At 40.9% G+C, this 19,289-nt stretch overlaps 1 non-coding gene across 1 annotated transcript; it reads left to right on the forward strand.

Annotated features, from left to right (window-relative positions):
• The first annotated feature begins 18,255 nt into the window (after positions 1 to 18,255).
• On the forward strand, positions 18,256 to 18,420 carry LOC115030507 (U1 spliceosomal RNA). Its single transcript, XR_003836100.1, has one exon. It is a non-coding gene; the product is annotated as a U1 spliceosomal RNA (small nuclear RNA).
• Positions 18,421 to 19,289: the final 869 nt, after the last annotated feature.

Consider the following 19,289-nt stretch of genomic DNA (forward strand, 5'->3'; position numbering starts at 1 on the left):
GAGGCATAGAAGGGCAGAGAGAGAGAGGGAGAGAGTAGAGAAGTAGAGGTCGGCAATGACCACATTGGGGTGGAGGAAGGGAATGGGTAGAGAAAGGGGGAGCAAGAGAGAGAGGCAAAAGAGCAAGAGGTAAGAGAGAGGAAAGAGTAAGAGAGGGAGGAGGGGGCAAACAGCCCCTTTCATAGTGGGCCAGGTCTGACTGGTTGTTGCCAGGTAACTGTGGGGAGGAGCATACCTGGCTGTTGCCAGGTAATTGTGGGGTAGAGTTTAGACAGAATGCTAACACCGGGCATTGTGTTGCACCCTGCCAATGTTCAGACTTATAAATATAAATCTTATTTCAAAAACTCATATGCGGGGCTGGCGAGATGGCTCAGTGGTTAAGAGCGCCAACTGCTCTTCCAAAGATCCCGAGTTCAAATCCCAGCAACCACATGGTGGCTCACAACCATCCATAACAAAATCTGATGCCCTCTTCTGGAGTATCTGAGGACAGCTACAGTGTACTTACATATAATAAATAATAATAAAAAAAACTCATATGCATGATTTTTTTACATAAAAGTAAGTTCAACCCTGATCCTGTAGCTACTCCCTTCACCCTGTCAGGTGATTAGGAATGGATTGTCAGTCAAATTATCATCCCCAGGTATGGGAAAGAGTCTGAGGCTTTTGTTAGCATCTTAGCCAAGTCCTATTTCCTTAGCCATTGGCCTTGTCTATAGCATTTACTGTGGAGATGTCCATGTCTTCAGATGACATGATGTGGGTTTTTTTGTTTTTTGTTTTTTGTTTTTTTTTTTTCATTTCTGACTCCCTGCCAGGAAAGTCACTGGTGAGACTCCTGAGACCAGCCTACTTGAAGTCTTCCCTTGGTGAAGAGTGCTTCTGAACTCACACACTGCCTCCTATTGCCAGCATCTCCAGGATCCTGTGTACTATCCTCTCAAGGGGAAGAGATTTTATAGAATTCAAAACTATAGTCAGAGTGTTTTATAGACAACTTTGACAAACATTCACATTGTGGTGAGGGGCCACACAAAACCTGATAATCTGCCTACACTAGAAAGAAGAATGAAATATGCAGAGCATATATGCAAGTTAATATCCCCAAATTATATCAACACATACTGTTGTCAGGTTCACAATTATCTTTCTTTATTTTCTTCTACCTACAATGCCAAATATCTATCTGTACATAAGCTGCTTGTTTAGGCAAAAGAGGATCATACTATGTAAATATATTTGCAACTTATTTTTTTTTCTTCCACTTAGTTTAGCATGAGTGCTATTCTATATTATTCCTATTCTACTCAGTGACATTGCATAGTGCTCCCTTGATGTATGGTTTGTTCCTGCTGTTTTTGTCCTTACAAACAATGCTGTATTGTACACATATACATATGAATGCCCTTGTGTGTTTTTCTATCACTGCCTTCTAGAAGAGAGGTAGATTGCTAGTATGGTTAATAATTACACTGTTGGAGCTCAAACATAGGGCCTTGTGCATGCAGAAGCAGTGTGTTACTACTGAGATACACTCTCAGGTCATAGTGATTTCATCTATTTGTTTATTGTTTTAACTTGTTTGCTTGAGACAGAGCCTCATTATGTAATACAGCCTGGCTTTGAACTCCTGATCTTTCTTTCTCTGCCTCCAGAAAGAGAGGATTACAAGTATGTGCCAACATACCTGGCACAAACAGATGATGAATTTTAATCAATCAGCACTATAGCTGAGGATAAAAGAGAGTGTATTTTTTAGGAAGATGAATCTGAATCATAACAATAGTTGACTACAGGAAAATGTAATTACAGCAGCCAATAAAGACAATATTTTAATAATTCACACATGGGAAAATAGTCAAAAGAATGAAAAAGATAATTTCAAAGAACAGTTAATACAAAAAATATGTTTTAATAAGATTTTGAGACCAGGAATCAAATTTATAATTCTAAAGTACTACAGTAACAATTGGATCTGCATGAATTATGTAAACTTAAAATATGAAGTCTCAGAGACTGAGGTCATTCCCTTCCCCACTGCCTGGTTAGAGGGAAGGATGTGGTTAAGTACTGGAAAATAGGTTGATATGTTTTTATAAAACCAAGGATATGTTTTGCAGAACACAGGATGGTGTGGTACAAGGCATTGCCTCAGAGGGCCCATGCAGAGGCATAACCCTTTCCCCAACCCCAACAGGTACTAGCCAGGTAGAGTATAGAACAGAGTTTATTTGGGGGCTTGGGAAGGGGAGTTGAGAGGGGAATAGAAGCAGAGAAACAGGGGAAAGAGAAGGACAGAGGAGGGGAAGGGAAGGGAAGGGAAGGGAAGGGAAGGGAAGGGAAGGGAAGGGAAGGGAAGGGAAGGGAAGGGAAGGGAAGGGAAGGGAAGGGAAGGGAAGGGAAGGGAAGGGAAGAGAAAGGGAGGGGAAAGGAAGGGAAGGGTAGGGGAGGGAAGGGGGAAGGGAAGGGAAGGGGAAAGGGAAAAGAAAAGGGAAGGGAAAAGGGAAGGGAAAAGGGAAGGGAAGGGAAGGGAAGGGGAAAGGGAAGGGGAAAGGGAAGGGAAATGAAAAGGGAAGGAAAAAGGGAAGGGAAGGGAAAAGGGAAAGGAAAAGGGAAGGGAAAGGAAAAGGGAAGGGAAAAGGGAAAAGGTGTTCTATGGTGAAGAAGCATTAGCTGAGGAATGCTTCTAGGGTACAGCTACTTAGTTATCGATTACTTTGACATGAATTAGATCTCAAGGTTGCATCAAGTCTGAGTCAAGCAAAATCATGTGCAGTTGGTGGTTGAAGTCAGTAGTTATGCTAAGTGGAATAGCATTTCTTTTAATCTGGTCCGTATTTCTCAAATACCATCAGTAGAAGGTCATAGAGGGGTCATGTGGGGAAATTTTGAAGGGTTGAACATATTCATATTGAATATCCAGCAGAGTATCTTGGAGAAAATAATACTTTCCCCTTTTTATTAAACAATTAGAACTTGGAATTAACTGCATTGAGGGGAAAAAAAAACAAGGAAGGGAAAGTTTCCCTAAGGATTATATCTAGTACCCCTAAATTCTGTTTGCCTATTTAGTGGCTTTTATATAGCCACACTTAGAGTCATACATGTTCTCTGAGGCCATAAATGGGCCATGTGTCAGGCTGGTAAGTAGTATTTGTCTGTGGGTGCATAGCAAACTTAAGGCTACATTGACCCTGTTATGCCTTTTCAGCATCCTACTTATCACCTTGCTAGGATCAGACCCTGGAACAAGCATTCAAATTTAATAGATTTAAATACAGACTGTGCAAGGCCAGGATGGAACAAGGAAGTGATACCATGCAAGGTGGTGGCCTATATAAGATGTATTACCGAGCCAGCTGTCAACGAGCTTAATCACCAAGGGCAATGCTAGGAAACACAAGCCTCAACCTGAAGAGGAAGGGAGATGGGGTATTTACGCTCCAACTCCCATCAACACACCCAAGTGCTCTAATGTGCTAATTGCCGGCATATCTAGACTACCATGCACAGGCAAAGCTATCTCTACTGCTTAAAGAGAAATATCAGGTCAACAGCTTGAGAAGGGGTCTTCAGACATGACACAGCTCCAATGGTGGCTGTTGTGTAACTTTCACATCTGACTTGGCTTACTCTTCTGCATATTTGCTCATCTTGTTTTTCTGATTAATTTTTAAGTCATGGCTTCTGAGAGATGTGTCCTGCCTTTGTTACTTACTATCTGATTAACTTTGGGCATATTGATTAAGCTTTCTGTGCCTTGTCCCAGTTTCTGCACTTTAAAACAGACACACATGATACATCAGTTGCCTTTCTATTGCTGTGACAAAATGCCATGACTAAGGTAACTTATTTATTTTTTTTAATTTATTTTTTATTAGGTATTTTCCTCGTTTACATTTTCAATGCTATCCCATAAGGTCCCCCATACCCACCCCCCAATCCCCTACCCAGCCACTCCCCCTTTTTGGCCCTGGGGTTCCCCTGTACTGGCACATAAAGTTTGCAAGTCCAATGGGCCTCTCTTTGCAGTGATGGCCGACTAGGCCATCTTTTGATACATATGCAGCTAGAGACAAGAGCTCCGGGGTACTGGTTAGTTCATATTGTTGTTCCACCTATAGGGTTGCAGTTCCCTTTAGCTCCTTGGGTAATTTCTCTAGCTCCTCCATTGGCGGACGTGTGATCCATCCAATAGCTGACTGTGATCATCCACTTCTGTGTTTGCTAGGCCCCGGCATAGTCTCACAAGAGACAGCTATATCTGGGTCCTTTCAGCAAAATCTTGCTAGTGTATGCAATGGTGTCAGCGTTTGGAAGCTGATTATGGGATGAATCCCTGCATATGGCAATCACTAGATGGTCCATCCTTTGGTCACAGCTCCAAATTTTGTCTCTGTAACTCCTTCCATGGGTGTTTTGTTCCCATTTCTAAGAAGGGGCAAAGTATCCACACTTGGTCTTCATTCTTCTTGAATTTCATGCGTTTAGCAAATTGTATCTTATATCTTGGGTATCCTAAGTTTCTGGGCTAATATCCACTAATCAGGGAGTACATATTGTGCGAGTTCCTTTGTGATTGGGTTACCTCACTCAGGATGATGCCCTTCAGGTTTATCCATTTGCCTAGGAATTACATAAATTCATTCTTTTTAATAGCTGAGTAGTACTCCATTGTGTAAATGTACCACATTTTCTGTATCCATTCCTCTGTTGAGGGGCATCTGGGTTCTTTCCAGCTTCTGGCTATTATAAATAAGGCTGCTATGAACATAGTGGAGCATGTGTCCTTCTTACCGGTTGGGACATCTTCTGGATATATGCCCAGGAGAGGTATTGCTGGATCCTCCAGTAGTACTATGTCCAATTTTCTGAGGAACCGCCAGACTGATTTCCAGAGTGGTTGTACAAGCTTGCAATCCCACCAACAATGGAGGAGTGTTCCTCTTTCTCCACATCCTCTCCAGCATCTGCTGTCACCTGAACTTTTGATCTTAGCCATTCTGACTGGAGTGAAGTGGAATCTCAGGGTTGTTTTGATTTGCATTTCTCTGATGATTAAGGATGTTGAACATTTTTTCAGGTGCTTCTCAGCAATTCGGTATTCCTCAGGTGAGAATTCTTTGTTCAGCTCTGAGCTCCATTTTTTAATGGGGTTATTTGATTTTCTGGAGTCCACCTTCTTGAGATCTTTATATATATTGGATATATATGTATTAGATATTAGTCCCCTATCCGATTTGGGATAGGTAAAGATCCTTTCCCAATCTATTGGTGGCCTTTTTGTCTTATTGACGGTGTCTTTTGCCTTGCAGAAGCTTTGCAATTTTATGAGGTCCCATTTATCGATTCTCGATCTTACAGCACAAGCCATTGCTGTTCTATTCAGGAATTTTTCCTCTGTACCCATATCTTCGAGGCTTTTCCCTACTTTCTCCTCTATAAGTTTCAGTGTTTCTGGTTTTATGTGGAGTTCCTTAATCCACTTAGATTTGACCTTAGTACAAGGAGATAGAAATGGATCAATTCGCATTTTTCTACATGATAACCGCCAGTTGTGCCAGCACAATTTGTTGAAAATGCTGTCTTTTTTCCACTGGATGGTTTTAGCTCCCTTGTAAAAGATCAAGTGACCATAGGTGTGTGGGTTCATCTCTGGGTCTTCAATTTTGTTTCATTGGTCTACTTGTCTGTCACTATACCAATACCATGCAGTTTTTATCACAATTGCTCTGTAGTACAGCTTTAGATCCGGCATGGTGATTCCACCAGAGGTTCTTTTATCCTTGAGAAGAGTTTTTGCTATCCTAGGTTTTTTGTTATTCCAGATGAATCTGCTCATTGCCCTTTCAAATTCGTTGAAGAATTGAGTTAGAATTTTGATGGGGATTGCATTGAATCTGTAGATTGCTTTTGGCAAGATAGCCATTTTTACAATGTTGATCCTGCCAATCCATGAGCATGGGAGATCTTTCCATCTTCTGAGATCTTCTATAATTTCTTTCTTCAGGGACTTGAAGTTCTTATCATACAGATCTTTCACTTCCTTAGTTAGAGTCACGCCAAGGTATTTTATATTATTTGTGACTATTGAGAAGGGTGTTCCCTAATTTCTTTCTCAGCCTGTTTATCCTTTGTGTAGAGAAAGGCCATTGACTTGTTTGAGTTAATTTTATATCCAGCTACTTCAATGAAGCTGTTTATCAGGCTTTGGAGTTTTCTGGTGGAATTTTTAGGGTCGCTTATACATACTATCATATCATCTGCAAAAAGTGATATTTTGACTTCTTCCTTTCCAATTTGTATCCCCTTGATCTCCTTTTGTTGTCTAATTGCTCTGGCTAGGACTTCAAGTACAATGTTGAATAGGTAGGGCGAGAGTGGACAGCCTTGTCTAGTCCCTGATTTTAGTGGGATTGCTTCCAGCTTCTCACCATTTACTTTAATGTTGGCTACTGGTTTGCTGTAGTTTGCTTTTATCATGTTTAGGTATGGGCCTTGAATTCCTGATCTTTCCAAGACTTTCATCATGAATGGGTGTTGGATTTTGTCAAATGCTTTCTCAGCATCTAACAAGATGATCATGTGGTTTTTGTCTTTGAGTTTGTTTATATACTGGATTACGTTGATGGATTTCTGTATATTGAACCATCCTTGCATCCCTGGGATGAAACCTACTTCGTCAGGATGGATGATTGTTTTAATGTGTTCTTGGATTCGGTTAGCAAGAACTTTATTGAGGATTTTTGCATCGATATTCATAAGAGAAATTGGTCTGAAGTTCTCTATCTTTGTTGGGTCTTTTTGTGGTTTAGGTATCAGAGTAATTGTGGCTTCAAAGAATGAGTTGGGTAGAGTACCTTCCGTTTCTATTTTGTGGAATAGTTTGTGAAGAACTGGAATTAGGTCTTCTTTGAAGGTCTGATAGAACTCTGCACTAAACCCATCTGGTCCTGGGCTTTTTTTAGTTGGGAGACTATTAATGACTGCTTCTATTTCTTTGGGGGATATAGGGCTGTTTAGATCATTAACCTGATCTTGATTTAGCTTTGGTACCTGGTATCTGTCTAGAAACTTGTCCGTTTCATCCAGGTTTTCCAGTTTTGTTGAGTATAGCCTTTTGTAGAAGGATCTGATGGTGTTTTGGATTTCTTCAGGATCTGTTGTTATGTTTCCCTTTTCATTTTTTATTTTGTTAATTAGGATGCTTTCCCTGTGCCCTCTAGTGAGTCTGGCTAAGGGTTTATCTATCCTGTTGATTTTCTCAAAGAACCAGCTCCTTGATTGGTTGATTCTTTAAATAGTTCTTCTTGTTTCCACTTGGTTGATTTCACCCCTGAGTTTGATTATTTCCTGCCTTCTACTCCTCTTGGGTGAATTTGCTTCCTTTTGTTCTAGAGCTTTTAGATGTGTTGTCAAGCTGCTAATGTGTGCTCTCTCTAGTTTCTTTTTGGAGGCACTCATGAGTTTTCCTCTTAGGAATGCTTTCATTGTGTCCCAATGGGTATGTTGTGGCTTCATTTTCATTAAACTCCAAAAAGTCCTTAATTTCTTTCTTTATTCCTTCCTTGACCAAGTTATCATTGAGAAGAGTGTTGTTCAGTTTCCACATGAATGTTGGCTTTCTATTATTTATTTTGTTATTGAAGATCAGCCTTAGTCCATGGTGATCTGATAGGATGCATGGGACAATTTCAATATTTTTGTATCTGTTGAGGCTTGTTTTGTGACCAATTATGTGGTCAATTTTGGAGAAGGTACCATGGGGTGCTGAGAAGAAGGTATATCCTTTTGTTTTAGGATAAAATGTTCTATAGATATCTGTCAGATCCATTTGTTTCATAACCTCTGTTAATTTCACTGTGTCCCTGTTTAGTTTCTGTTTCCATGATCTGTCCATTGGTGAAAGTGGTGTGTTGAAGTACCATGGGGTGCTGAGAAGAAGGTATATCCTTTTGTTTTAGGATAAAATGTTCTGTAGATATTTGTCAGATCCATTTGTTTCATAACCTCTGTTAGTTTCACTGTGTCCCTGTTTAGTTTCTGCTTCCATGATCTGTCCATTGGTGAAAGTGGTGTGTTGAAGTCTCCCACTATTATTGTGTGAGGTGCAATGTGTGCTTTGAGCTTTACTAAAGTTTCTTTAATGAATGTGGCTGCCCTTGTATTTGGAGCATATATATTCAGAATTGAGAGTTCCTCTTGGAGGATTTTACCTTTGATGTGTATGAAGTGCCCCTCCTTGTCTTTTTTGATTATTTTGGGTTGGAAGTCGATTTTGTTAGATATTAAAATGGCTACTCCAGCTTGTTTCTTCATACCATTTGCTTGGAAAATTGTTTTCTAGCCTTTCATTCTGAGGTAGTGTCTATCTTTTTCTCTGAGATGAGTTTCCTGTAAGCAGCAAAATGTTGGGTCTTGTTTGTGTAGCCAGTTTGTTAGTCTATGTCTTTTTATTGGGTAGTTGAATCCATTGATATTAAGAGATATTAAGGAAAAGTAATTGTTGCTTCCTGTTATTTTTGTTGGTAAAATTGGCATTCCGTTCTTGTGGCTGTCTTCTTTTAGGTTTGTTGAGGGATTACCTTCTTGTTGTTTCTAGGGTGTGGTTCCCGTCTTTGTATTGGTTTTTTTCTGTTATTATCTTTTGAAGGGCTGGATTCATGGAGAGATAATGTGTGAATTTGGTTTTGTCGTGGAATACTTTGGTTTCTCCATCTATGGTAATTGAGAGTTTGGCTGGGTATAGTAGCCTGGGCTGGAATTTGTGTTCTCTTAGTGTCTGTATAACATCTGTCAAGGCTTTTCTGGCTTTCATAGTCTCTGGTGAAAAATCTGGTGTAATTCTGATAGGCTTGCCTTTATATGTTACTTGACCTTTTTCCCTTACTGCTTTCAGTATTCTATCTTTATTTAGTGCATTTGTTGTTCTGATTATTATGTGTCAGGAGGAATTTCTTTTCTGGTCCAGTCTATTTGGAGTTCTGTAGGCTTCTTGTATGTTCATGGGCATCTCTTTCTTTACATTTGGGAAGTTTTCTTCAATAATTTTGTTGAAGATGTTTGCTGGTCCTTTGAGTTGAAAATCTTCATTCTCATCCACTCTTATTATCCGTACGTTTGGTCTTCTCATTGTGTCCTGGATTTCCTGGATGTTTTGAGTTAGGATCTTTTTGCATTTTCCATTTTCTTTGATTGTTGTGCCGATGTTCTCTATGGAATCTTCTACACCTGAGATTCTCTCTTCCATCTCTTGTATTCTGTTGCTGATGCTCGTATCTATGGTTCCAGATTTCTTTCCTAGGCTTTCTATCTCCAGCATTGCCTCACTTTGGGTTTTCTTTATTGTGTCTACTTCCCTTTTTAGGTCTTGGATGGTTTTATTCAATTCCATCACCTGTTTGTTTGTGTTTTCCTGCAATTCTTTAAGGGATTTTTGTGTTTCCTCTTTAATGTCTTCTACCTGTTTGGTTATGTTTTCCTGCAATTCTTTAAGTGAGTTATTTAAGTCCTTCTTGATGTCCTCTATTCTCATCATGAGATATGCTTTTAAATCCAGGTCTAGCTTTTCAGGTGTGCTGGGGTGCCCTGGACTGGGCGAAGTGGGAGTGCTGGGTTATGATGATGGTGAGTGGTCCTGGTTTCTGTTAGTAAGATTCTTACGTTTACCTTTAGCCATCTGGTAATCTCTGGAGTTAGTTGTCATAGTTGTCTCTGTTTAGAGATTGTTCCTCTGGTGATTTTGTTACCCTCTATGAGCAGACCTGGGAGACTAGCTCTCTCCTCTGAGTTTCAGTGGTCAGAGCAGTCTCTGCAGGCAAGGTCTCCTCTTTCAGGGAGGGTGCACAGTTATCTAGTGTTTGGACCTCCTCTTGGCCGAAGATGAAGGCCCAAAACAGGATCTTTCCCAGAAGCTGTGTTGCTTTGGCCTGTCACAGAAGCCGTTGTTTCTGTAGTCCACACTCTCACCTGTGTAGACTACTTTCCCGAGGAAACTGAGGCAGAAGCCTCTCAGGCCGGGCGTACACCTGTGCTCTGACCAGGAAGGTGGCCGGTTGTCTGGAGCTGAAAATGGCGCTGCCTCAGAGGCTCTGTGTCCTAAGGTAACTTATAAAAGAAAATGCAACATTGGTCTTCTGAGACCTGAAGCTACAATGGCTGAAAGACAGCATGGTACCAGAGACAGTCTTTTCCAACCTTAAAACATGTGACCTCCTCCAACAAGGCCACACTTCCTAATCCTTTCCAAACAGTTCCACCAGTTGGGAGTCGAAAAGTAAGAGCTTATGGGGGTCATTCTTGTTTAAGCCATCACACATGATGATTATTGTCTCACAGTTGTCCGGATTATAGCAGTGCCCAACACTTAGTAAGACTTCAATAACTACTACTATAGTTATTACACATTACTCTTTAGTAGCCACTTTGAGTGACAAACCTTTGAAGAACTCTTCTCAAGACTTTAGCCTGGGTAAAGGACTTGGCCCTTTAAAAAATACTTTACAGTAACTTTTCATCTACAGGTTTGTCATTCACGAAGGGTGAGATCTCCAATCATCACTCTGGCTTACTCAGGCCTAGAGTTGCTGAGGTTAATGATGGGCTTGGCCTGCCACTTTGTGGACAGTCCACTAACCATTGCCCTGAGTCTACTCATTTTTAGATGAATTTTTGTTTGCTTGTTTGTTTGTTTTAAACTTATCTTGAGTAAGATGCAGATTTTACCAGACAAACATGCTTTTGTGTAATATGATGTGCATGTGTACATGTGGCTGTTTGTGTCTATGGGCTACATGTACCTGTAGAGGACAGAGCACAGCATCAAGTATTCCTAAGGTACCATTCCAATTTTTAGATGGCCTGTAACTCATGAAGTGGCTAGGCTAACTGGCCAGTGAGACCCAGGTATTCACTGTTCCCTGCCCCTCCAGTACTGGTAAGAAGTGTGTGCCACTGTATGTGGCTTCTTTGCACATGATATTTAGGAATCAAACTCATGTCTTCATGCTTGCAAATAAAGCTTTTCACCAGCTGAGCCATCTCCTGAGTCCCTAAACACCCTTTATTGGATAATCATTCTGTCCTTTTTGAAGTTTGAACACAAGCCACTCTGTGATGATTTTGAAATAAGGTTGAAGCTGTCATAACACTATTTATGTTTCATCTTGTCTACTTGTATTTTTGAAAGGAAGCTACTAATAAGTAGTGAATTCTGCTATTAAAATTGACAATGTGTGGTTTAGAACTCTGAGTATCAGGTAACGTGGGAGTAGTTCTCAGTTCTCCATCAAGGAGAAAACATTCTTGAGATACCTTGCCCATGCTGTAGATCGCATTTTTCGTTCTTCTGACAGAGTCCCGGGAACAACTATGATCACTCTACAGAGGATCTGCCCCTGCAGTAAGTACCAGGAGCCAGGAGCAGACTGCCCAGTTGAGACCAATCTCATTGGAATAAGATAAAACAAAAGCAGGCAGACAGGCGAGGGTCTCAAATACAAAGGGTAAAAAGAACATTGTTGAGCCAGATGATCAGCATTCCTAGGCTAAGGTAAAGAAGCCACATCAGATATGAGAAGACGACAGGTCAAACAACAAAAAGATAGCAATGGGCCGTTTGGGCATGGAGTAAGAAGGCTGAGGGATGGAAGGACCTATGGCAGAGGTGAAATTGCATTCAGGACTTTACCTTTTGCTAAAAGACAGCTGTGCAGTATGAATTGACCAGGGATGGATATCTCAAAATTGAGATACAGGACAAGGGGACACTGAGGAAAGCTAAGTCCAGCCCTGGATGTCACATTTAGCGGTTGTAGTGGTAGAGGCAAAGGCACTGATCACAAATCAAGGCCTGAAGCAGGGTTTAGCCAAGTATAAACATTGCCTTTTTCATTTTTGGTTAAAGATAGTTAGAAAATTTTATTACATTAGTTTGCTCATATCATTAATCCAGAAAAAAATAAAAGATTAAAAAAAAATCATTAAAAAAAACCAATTTGAATCCTAAGTTCTTTGACTTTGCTAACTGGAAGAATTTGAGCAATTTACACAAGCAACCTGCTGTGGAATTCTCCTCTGGGGATGCCATAACAGTTGCCACCTTGAGATCAGAAACAGCCCATAATCACCCACATGAGACCCTCACAAGACTGGGCCCATCAACATTCTTTTGTGGAAGCTTGAGGACTTTGTAGGCACAGCAGGACCCTTCCTTCCCTGAGGTTACCTAAGTGATTAACAGCTGCTGGAGGCTGGAGCTCAGGAGTGAGGGGAGACTCCTCTTTGGTGAATGTCTGTAAAGTGCCTCTGCTCTTGTATGTAACCCCAATTAAACTAATTGTATCACCAAACTAGACTTGGTTGAAATAATTTCCTTTTGACCTGTCATTAGTACTTTACTTGGAAATAAATAGACATTTGTTCAGGCCTCTCCAGGAAAAGTCACACAGTATAACTTTTCTCCACGGAAGTTTACATCATGCAATATAAATAACATCCCAGAGCTATTGTGAGAATCATTATGCTGATAAGGTGTCAGGTACAGTTCTAGGGACTTTCACACACTTGGCTTTATTTTGTTTAGCCACTGTACAGAGTGAGTATGGTTCTCATTTTATTTAGATACATCGAATAACTTATCCATGCCCCACAGTTCAAGAAAATATATAAGAAACCACTTGAGGGCTATAGCGGGGGTTTAAGGAATATGAACTTTGCCCTTCTGAAGATGATTTTCTATTCAATTGTCTGATTATTGAAGATAAAACCCTTACAGGAGTCACTCCTCTTTACTGAGCTGGGATTCATTTACCTCTCATCATGACGTCTGTGAGGTTGATAGCCTCTCACTCCACAGAGGCTTCTGCCTTACTGTAATGTGTTGACTTCCTCTGTCACCAGTGTTTCCCAAGGGACCTCCATCTGCATTCGTACGGAGCTGTTTCTGGTGACATTTCCTCCTTACCTGATTCCCAAGATAATTTTTTTTTCTCTTTTGAACAGCCTGAGAGATAATGTCTAAAATGAATCAATCTCTTGACAGGCATTGTAAACAAAATCCCTCAGCTTTGCATGAGAGATAAGTCTATTATCCAGTTGTCATGGAAGCTGAGGGGCCCTGAAGAAGAGAACAAGAAGGTTAGAACAAGCACTTGTTTATATATAAAACCTCATGCAGAGGTAGGGTGGGAGGAGCCTTAACTTTATAAAATCTGAGTTCTAGCTTGGGAATACACAAGTGGAGAGATGTTGTCCCATAGGACCACTGGGAACTCAGGGTGAACACGGGAGCCTTTAGTCCAATGTACACTGGAGCCCCTTTAGAGAGAAGTTGCAGAAACGATTCTTTCCCTCATTACAGAGTTCTGTGTAAAGGGAATCAGTGATGTCTTACAGTGGCTCTCAACTTTCCTAGTGTTGCAGCCCTTTAATACAGTTCCTCATGTTGTGTGGTGACCCCCAATCATAAAATTATTTTCGTTGCTACTTCAAAACTGTAATTTTGTTATTATGAATTGTAATGTAAATATCTGATATGTAGGACATCTGATATCCAACCCCTGTAAAAGGGTCCTTCGACCTTCAAAGGGGTCTTGACCCACAGGTTGAGAACGACTGAAGCATCAAAGGTTTAAGCTAGTTTTCATGGATGTTTTAAGGCTGGATTCTTGTGATCTTCTCCTCCCTCAAATACACCCAGCATCTGTGGACTGAATGCAGCTTGTTTGGGGTTTGCCTTATAAGTGTCTGTGGTGGTTTGAATGAAAAATGGCCTAGATAGGGACCGATATTGGAACACCTGATTTCCTGTCTCCTGTTGGTGGTGCTGTTTGGGGAAGTTACAGAATGTTATGTAGTGTGTGTAGCCCTGAGCAGGAAGCATAGCACTGGGGACAGGCCTGAAGAGCTTCCAAGCTTGCCCCAACTTCCAGTTCACTCTTGGCTTACTATACACAACTGAGCTATGATCTTCTGCTTCCTGCTCTGACCACCTGCACTCATGCCTTCCTTTCCATTACGGACTCTCCTTTGAAGACGTCATAGGATTTGTAAAAACTTTTAAATTAGTTGCAACATTTTGGATGAGACTTCCCTGAAACTCCAGATTTCCGGCTCCTCTTGAAATTAATTTTTTGATAAGCCCAGGACAGTATTTCCATAGGCTAAAAGGGACCGAATTTAAAGATCATCTTCTGATGAGACAAGTGGTAGCCTGTGTGCCAAGGTCTGCCATGTGACACCATGGTCACCTAAGCTACTGTCCAGTCCTCTGGGACAAGAGCAATAGGACAAAGGCTTACAGGCTCGCTTAGTTTATAATGGAAAAGTAAAGGACACTTCATTTAACTATTGTGGTTTTACATTATTATTCCAGTTTTACAGAAAAAAAAGCTGGAAGTCAGGGAAGTTAACTTATGATATATACATAGTTGGTAAGAGGTAGTGCCATACTTTGAGGTTGGGTCTCTTTAGTTCCAAGTCGTTGGACTGTAAAATCCAATTCTGTTTTTCTATACTCTGGCCTGACCTGGTATCTCCATCTGCACGTGGCTCACACCCACTTTTTTTCTGTACCCTCAGGGCACTTGATAACTTGTCAGATATCTCGTAGTTATTATTATATCAGTCACTATTTGTGACACCAGGAGAATCCAAGCAGAGCCTTGTTTCTTTACCCTATGTGTTGGCACCCTCTTTGATCTCTGAATCCCTAATCAGAATGTAGGCAGTGATATTCAAATAGAATAGGAGAAACTTCTTTGTATATCACCAAGGTTACCATTTGCATGAAGGGAAGAGAGAGAGGTTGGATGACTCTCAGTCCAGCAATTCAGCAGCCATCTGCACTTCACATCACTGGCCTGCATTTTCAGCTTCATTAAATTCTTTCAGGTCATCTGGTCCCAATCTCTGCGGTTGCCTGAGTGCATATTTATGTCCCCTGAGTTATTGCTGCTTCTAACCTGTGCTTTACTGCTCCCACTTCCTCCTCACCTTTAATTGCTCTTGCAGTTCTTCTGTTATTATTTTAAAAGTTTCCCCTTTCCCAATTATTTCTGAGGGCCCACAGAGGTTGCTCCATGGATTCCAGATATTTTGCCCTCTGGGTTTCTATATAGCATCCTCCTCATTCTGCCAAGACTCCTTGGCAACTTTTGCTAGGACTACAGTGTTCTAGATGAAACTACTGCCAGGAGGTATTAAGGTCATTTGGGTTCCACACATTGGAGGGTAGAATAGATGTCTGGTGCTTATCACAGAACAGCTTTCCCCTTGTGTATCCTCTTCTCTTCTCTTGCTCTGCAGGATAAAGGGACAACGCTATGGGGAGCATGGCTTTGAGATACAATGCTGAGTTGGAGGTTGGTCACTCCTTTGATGATGAATGCCACATGCAGGCTGGATGACAGTGGCCCTCCCCTATAGCTTTCTCCCAGACGACTCATTACTCCCCTGTTCACATCCTTTCCTATCATGTCTGCGCTGAGTCTGATGGGTCTCGGGGGTGAATGCTGTTCAGAGTCAAGTTAGAATCCCTGGAATCTTAGGATACAGCACTTTATGTAGTTCTCTGTCCCCAAAGCTCAGATCATCTGACATAGGTTGACCACACAAGCACACCTCAGATACAGAATGGCTTAAGTGTTCCTTTGGGTGCTTGCTATTCAGCTTCCGTGTTCTCTTTACTAATCAAGCAAGCCTTGTGCCTGCAGGTTTCAACTCCTGAGAAATACGAGCAGAGGAACACACTTATACAATCTCTCAGATACAGTTGCAGTAAGTCCCTGGGACAGCCTCAGCAACCAGGAGGAAACAGAAGTAGATTCCAAGGACAGGGATATAGCCACATCTTCAGAACAGACCAAGATCTGAAACTTTGTCTGGTTTCTAGTTTCCTCTTCTGTCTTCCTTCTTTCAACCTGCAGATGGCTTCTCTTTGCCCCTTATTTAAAGTGGGACACACCTGCCCCATTGTTCTTCTGTTTAAATTCAATAGTTTCAGAATTGTGGAAGACTTGCCGTATTTGTTCCAATCTCAAGTTCCCAGTAGGGAGAATCGTACTGCTATTGCATCTGTTCAGACGTGGCAGAGTTCATCTCTCATCTAGTCAGCTCTGCCTGTCCACTAAATCTGACGGATGGATTAGAAAGTCTACAGAGAAGGCCAATGTGTTCAGGACAGCTTCACAAAAATCTATTTTACCACCTCATAGGTTCTCTTCCATTCATAGTCCCTTGTACATTTGAGGAGAAAAGAAGCAAAACTCAGGCTAGGCGTTGAAGTGTAGCAGGCAGCTGCTGGTTCTTTACTGTTTTACCAACTACTGGATTAAACATCAAAGAATGAGTCTACCTGTTATATACACAAAATCATACCATTGCATACTGCTATTATTAGTCTTGTATCACAGCGAAGACATCAGGCTTGAGCAGCTGGCTGGACCAATATTTATGTAGAGATGAAAGTTCTAATCAAAATGAATGCCTTTAATCTCTAGAGCCAGGCACACCTGTTTTCAGATGTGAGGTCACCACTGGCTATATGCTGCACCTCAATTTCCTGGAAAGGAAGGACACCTAGCCTATTTAAAATGTTTCAGTTTAGAGCATGTATTTGGGCTTCCCTACTTTATCTGAGCACTTTTGCTCTTCTTACTCCTCCCAACTTTAACAGAAACATCCAGCACTTCTCTGATTTACATTGAGCTCAGATAAACAGTCTTGAAAAAGTGACAAGAAGCAGGTTTTCAAATAGCAAAGCTTTATTTGAAAACTGAGTTTGTATTAAGCCAACTCCTTGAAATAAAAACAACCGCTTTTATAATTCTTCATCAGTCTCCTCATCTGTATTGATGGCAATGCACGTGTGTTCTAAAGATTAAAGTTAATATACGTTAAACGTCCTGGAAACTCGGAGGCATCGCACGTTTAGGAGGGATTAATACTGTGGCAGAAAGACCTGGAATGAACTCTTGGCCTGTGTCTGGCCCTCGTTCTTTGCTTGGTATTTTCATACTCTTCATTTGTAGCAGCAAGTGTTTACCTTCCTTTCCTCTTAGGTGGCAGCAGTTCTGGGCTTAGGGTGTGGTTTTCTAAGCTTCTTTACAAAGCTAAAACGTGATGGATGCTGACCAAATGCTAGATATACAGATAAAGTCAGCTTTTCTTTGTATTTGTCTTTCAGTGTTTTTGTTACAGCTTTTATTTCAATATTGTGGAGCTGTCCTAACAATGGTGGTAAAGCCTTTGAAAAATCGTGAAAACCCCTCTGTAGGTGCAAATTCATGAGTCCTGATGTAAATAAGAACGGTTTAAGCAAATATCCTTTTATTTCTGCTTTGTTCTTTACCTTTGGCAACTATATCCTCTATAGATCATATTACTGAAGTTCTGCATCCTGTGGGGCCTCCAGGCACATCTCAAGATATCAAAGAAGAAGAAAAAAAACATATAACAACATAGAATCACTAACTGTTAGAGCTTAAAGATCATTATGTTCAGCCCTGTCATGTTATGGATGAGGAGATGTCTAAGGGACATGAGATGGCTTGCCTAAGGTCACACAGAAAAACAGTAATCTTTTCCTAATGAGAACTTTCCCTCTGAAATATTTTGATGTCTTCAGTGCTGTTGACATTTCCTTGGAAAGAGAACAAATTTTTGAAATGAAATATTTTCTTCCAAGAGACGAGGTAGTGTGGATCTTGGCCTTGAGAATGGATAGAGCTTGTAGAAATAAACCTGCAGGAGGGCACTAGCAAAAGCCTTCCTACCTAGTGTGGCTTGATAGTTCAGTACAAATGCACCCTCTAGAAAGCAGCAAAGACTCACTGAGGCAGGTTGGTTCCTTCAAATGAAATTATCAAGTCATTGTATTCAATAATTATTTTCTGATTATTTCCTGACACCAGTGCACCCAGTTCTATGAGGAAATTAATTTACATGTAAAAATAAATTAACATGTATACACCACAGGCAGCATAGCACAGTGGTCAAAAACTGACTGTGGAGTCATCATACTTTCTATCTATAAGGTGTAACAAATGTCTTTTTAAAGAGAAAGGTGTATTGTTTATTTTTTGTGTCTGTGTGTAGGCCTGAGTGCAAACCTGTGCATCTTCTGCACACAGATGTCTGCAGAGACCAGAAGAGCTCATCAGATTTCCTGCAACTAGAGTCACAGGCAACTGTGAGCTGCCTGTTATCTGTGCTCTTGACGGCTGAGCTTCCTCTCCAGGCTCTTGAATAATACTTACCTGGCAGGGGAGATACCATGATCACGAAGGTGGTTTTCCCAGGGCAGGGCTCACCCATTGCACTTTGGGGTGTGCTGACCCCTGTGATTTCCCCAAATGCGGGAAACTCGACTGCGTAATTTGTGGTAGTGGGGGACTGCGTTCGTACTCTCCCCTGGGGGAAAAAAAAGACTTTAATGCTCTTTATAGTTCAGTTTCCTTATGGATCACTTGGGAGCTTACTAGTAGTTGTAATGAATGTTAGGAGTTTAATAAGTATCAGGTTCTGAGAGTATCTGACCTGCAGTCAAGACAATCTTGACTGCTATTTTACATGTAATCTTATAGGGTCAGATCCTAGTCCTGTGACATAGGTATCACTGTAAACTGAGGGTCAGGAACGGAAGACTGTTTCTCCGTTAGGGTATCAAAGATGTCTCAAGGAAGAGATGGAAATGGGTCTGAATCTTGAATGGTTAATTTATGTAGGAGTATGAAAGTCCACATGTTGAAAAGTACACATGTTGATGAGAAGCAGACAGGTTAGTTCAGTAGCTGGAGCAACTGGGGCATGTGTAGGACTGCAATGTCTGCGGAAGTCTGAAGCCCTAACTGAACCCATCAGATTGGTTTTAAGTACCAGACAGAATGTGCATACCTAAGATCAAGTCCCAGAATGGCTCATAAAATGATCAAACGACAAAAGGAGTAGAATAAAAATGAAGATCCCAGATTTGAGATATGGTGATTATTTCTCAGTACGGATCAGTAAAATAATCGCTTTATTTACTTGCATGGTTTTCTTTCATCAAAGGTCACATCATATACAGAAAAACAAACCCAGAACGTTTTGTTTAAAATCAGCATTGGGGATTGATTGTGCAAGCACTGTGCTTATTTTAAGAGTCCAAGCAATTTTTACGAAACGTGATGCACTTTATGCATTTAAACGAAAATATAATTAGGGACATTTTTTTCTTCAGTTGGGTAAATAGGTTCAGAACTTGAACTTTACCTGTGAATTCTTCTTCTGTTTCTTCCTCTCTC

This window comes from Mus caroli, unplaced genomic scaffold, assembly GCF_978045245.1.
Source record: "Mus caroli unplaced genomic scaffold, Mus_caroli_1 scaffold_2, whole genome shotgun sequence".
In the NCBI taxonomy this organism is placed as follows: domain Eukaryota; kingdom Metazoa; phylum Chordata; class Mammalia; order Rodentia; family Muridae; genus Mus; species Mus caroli.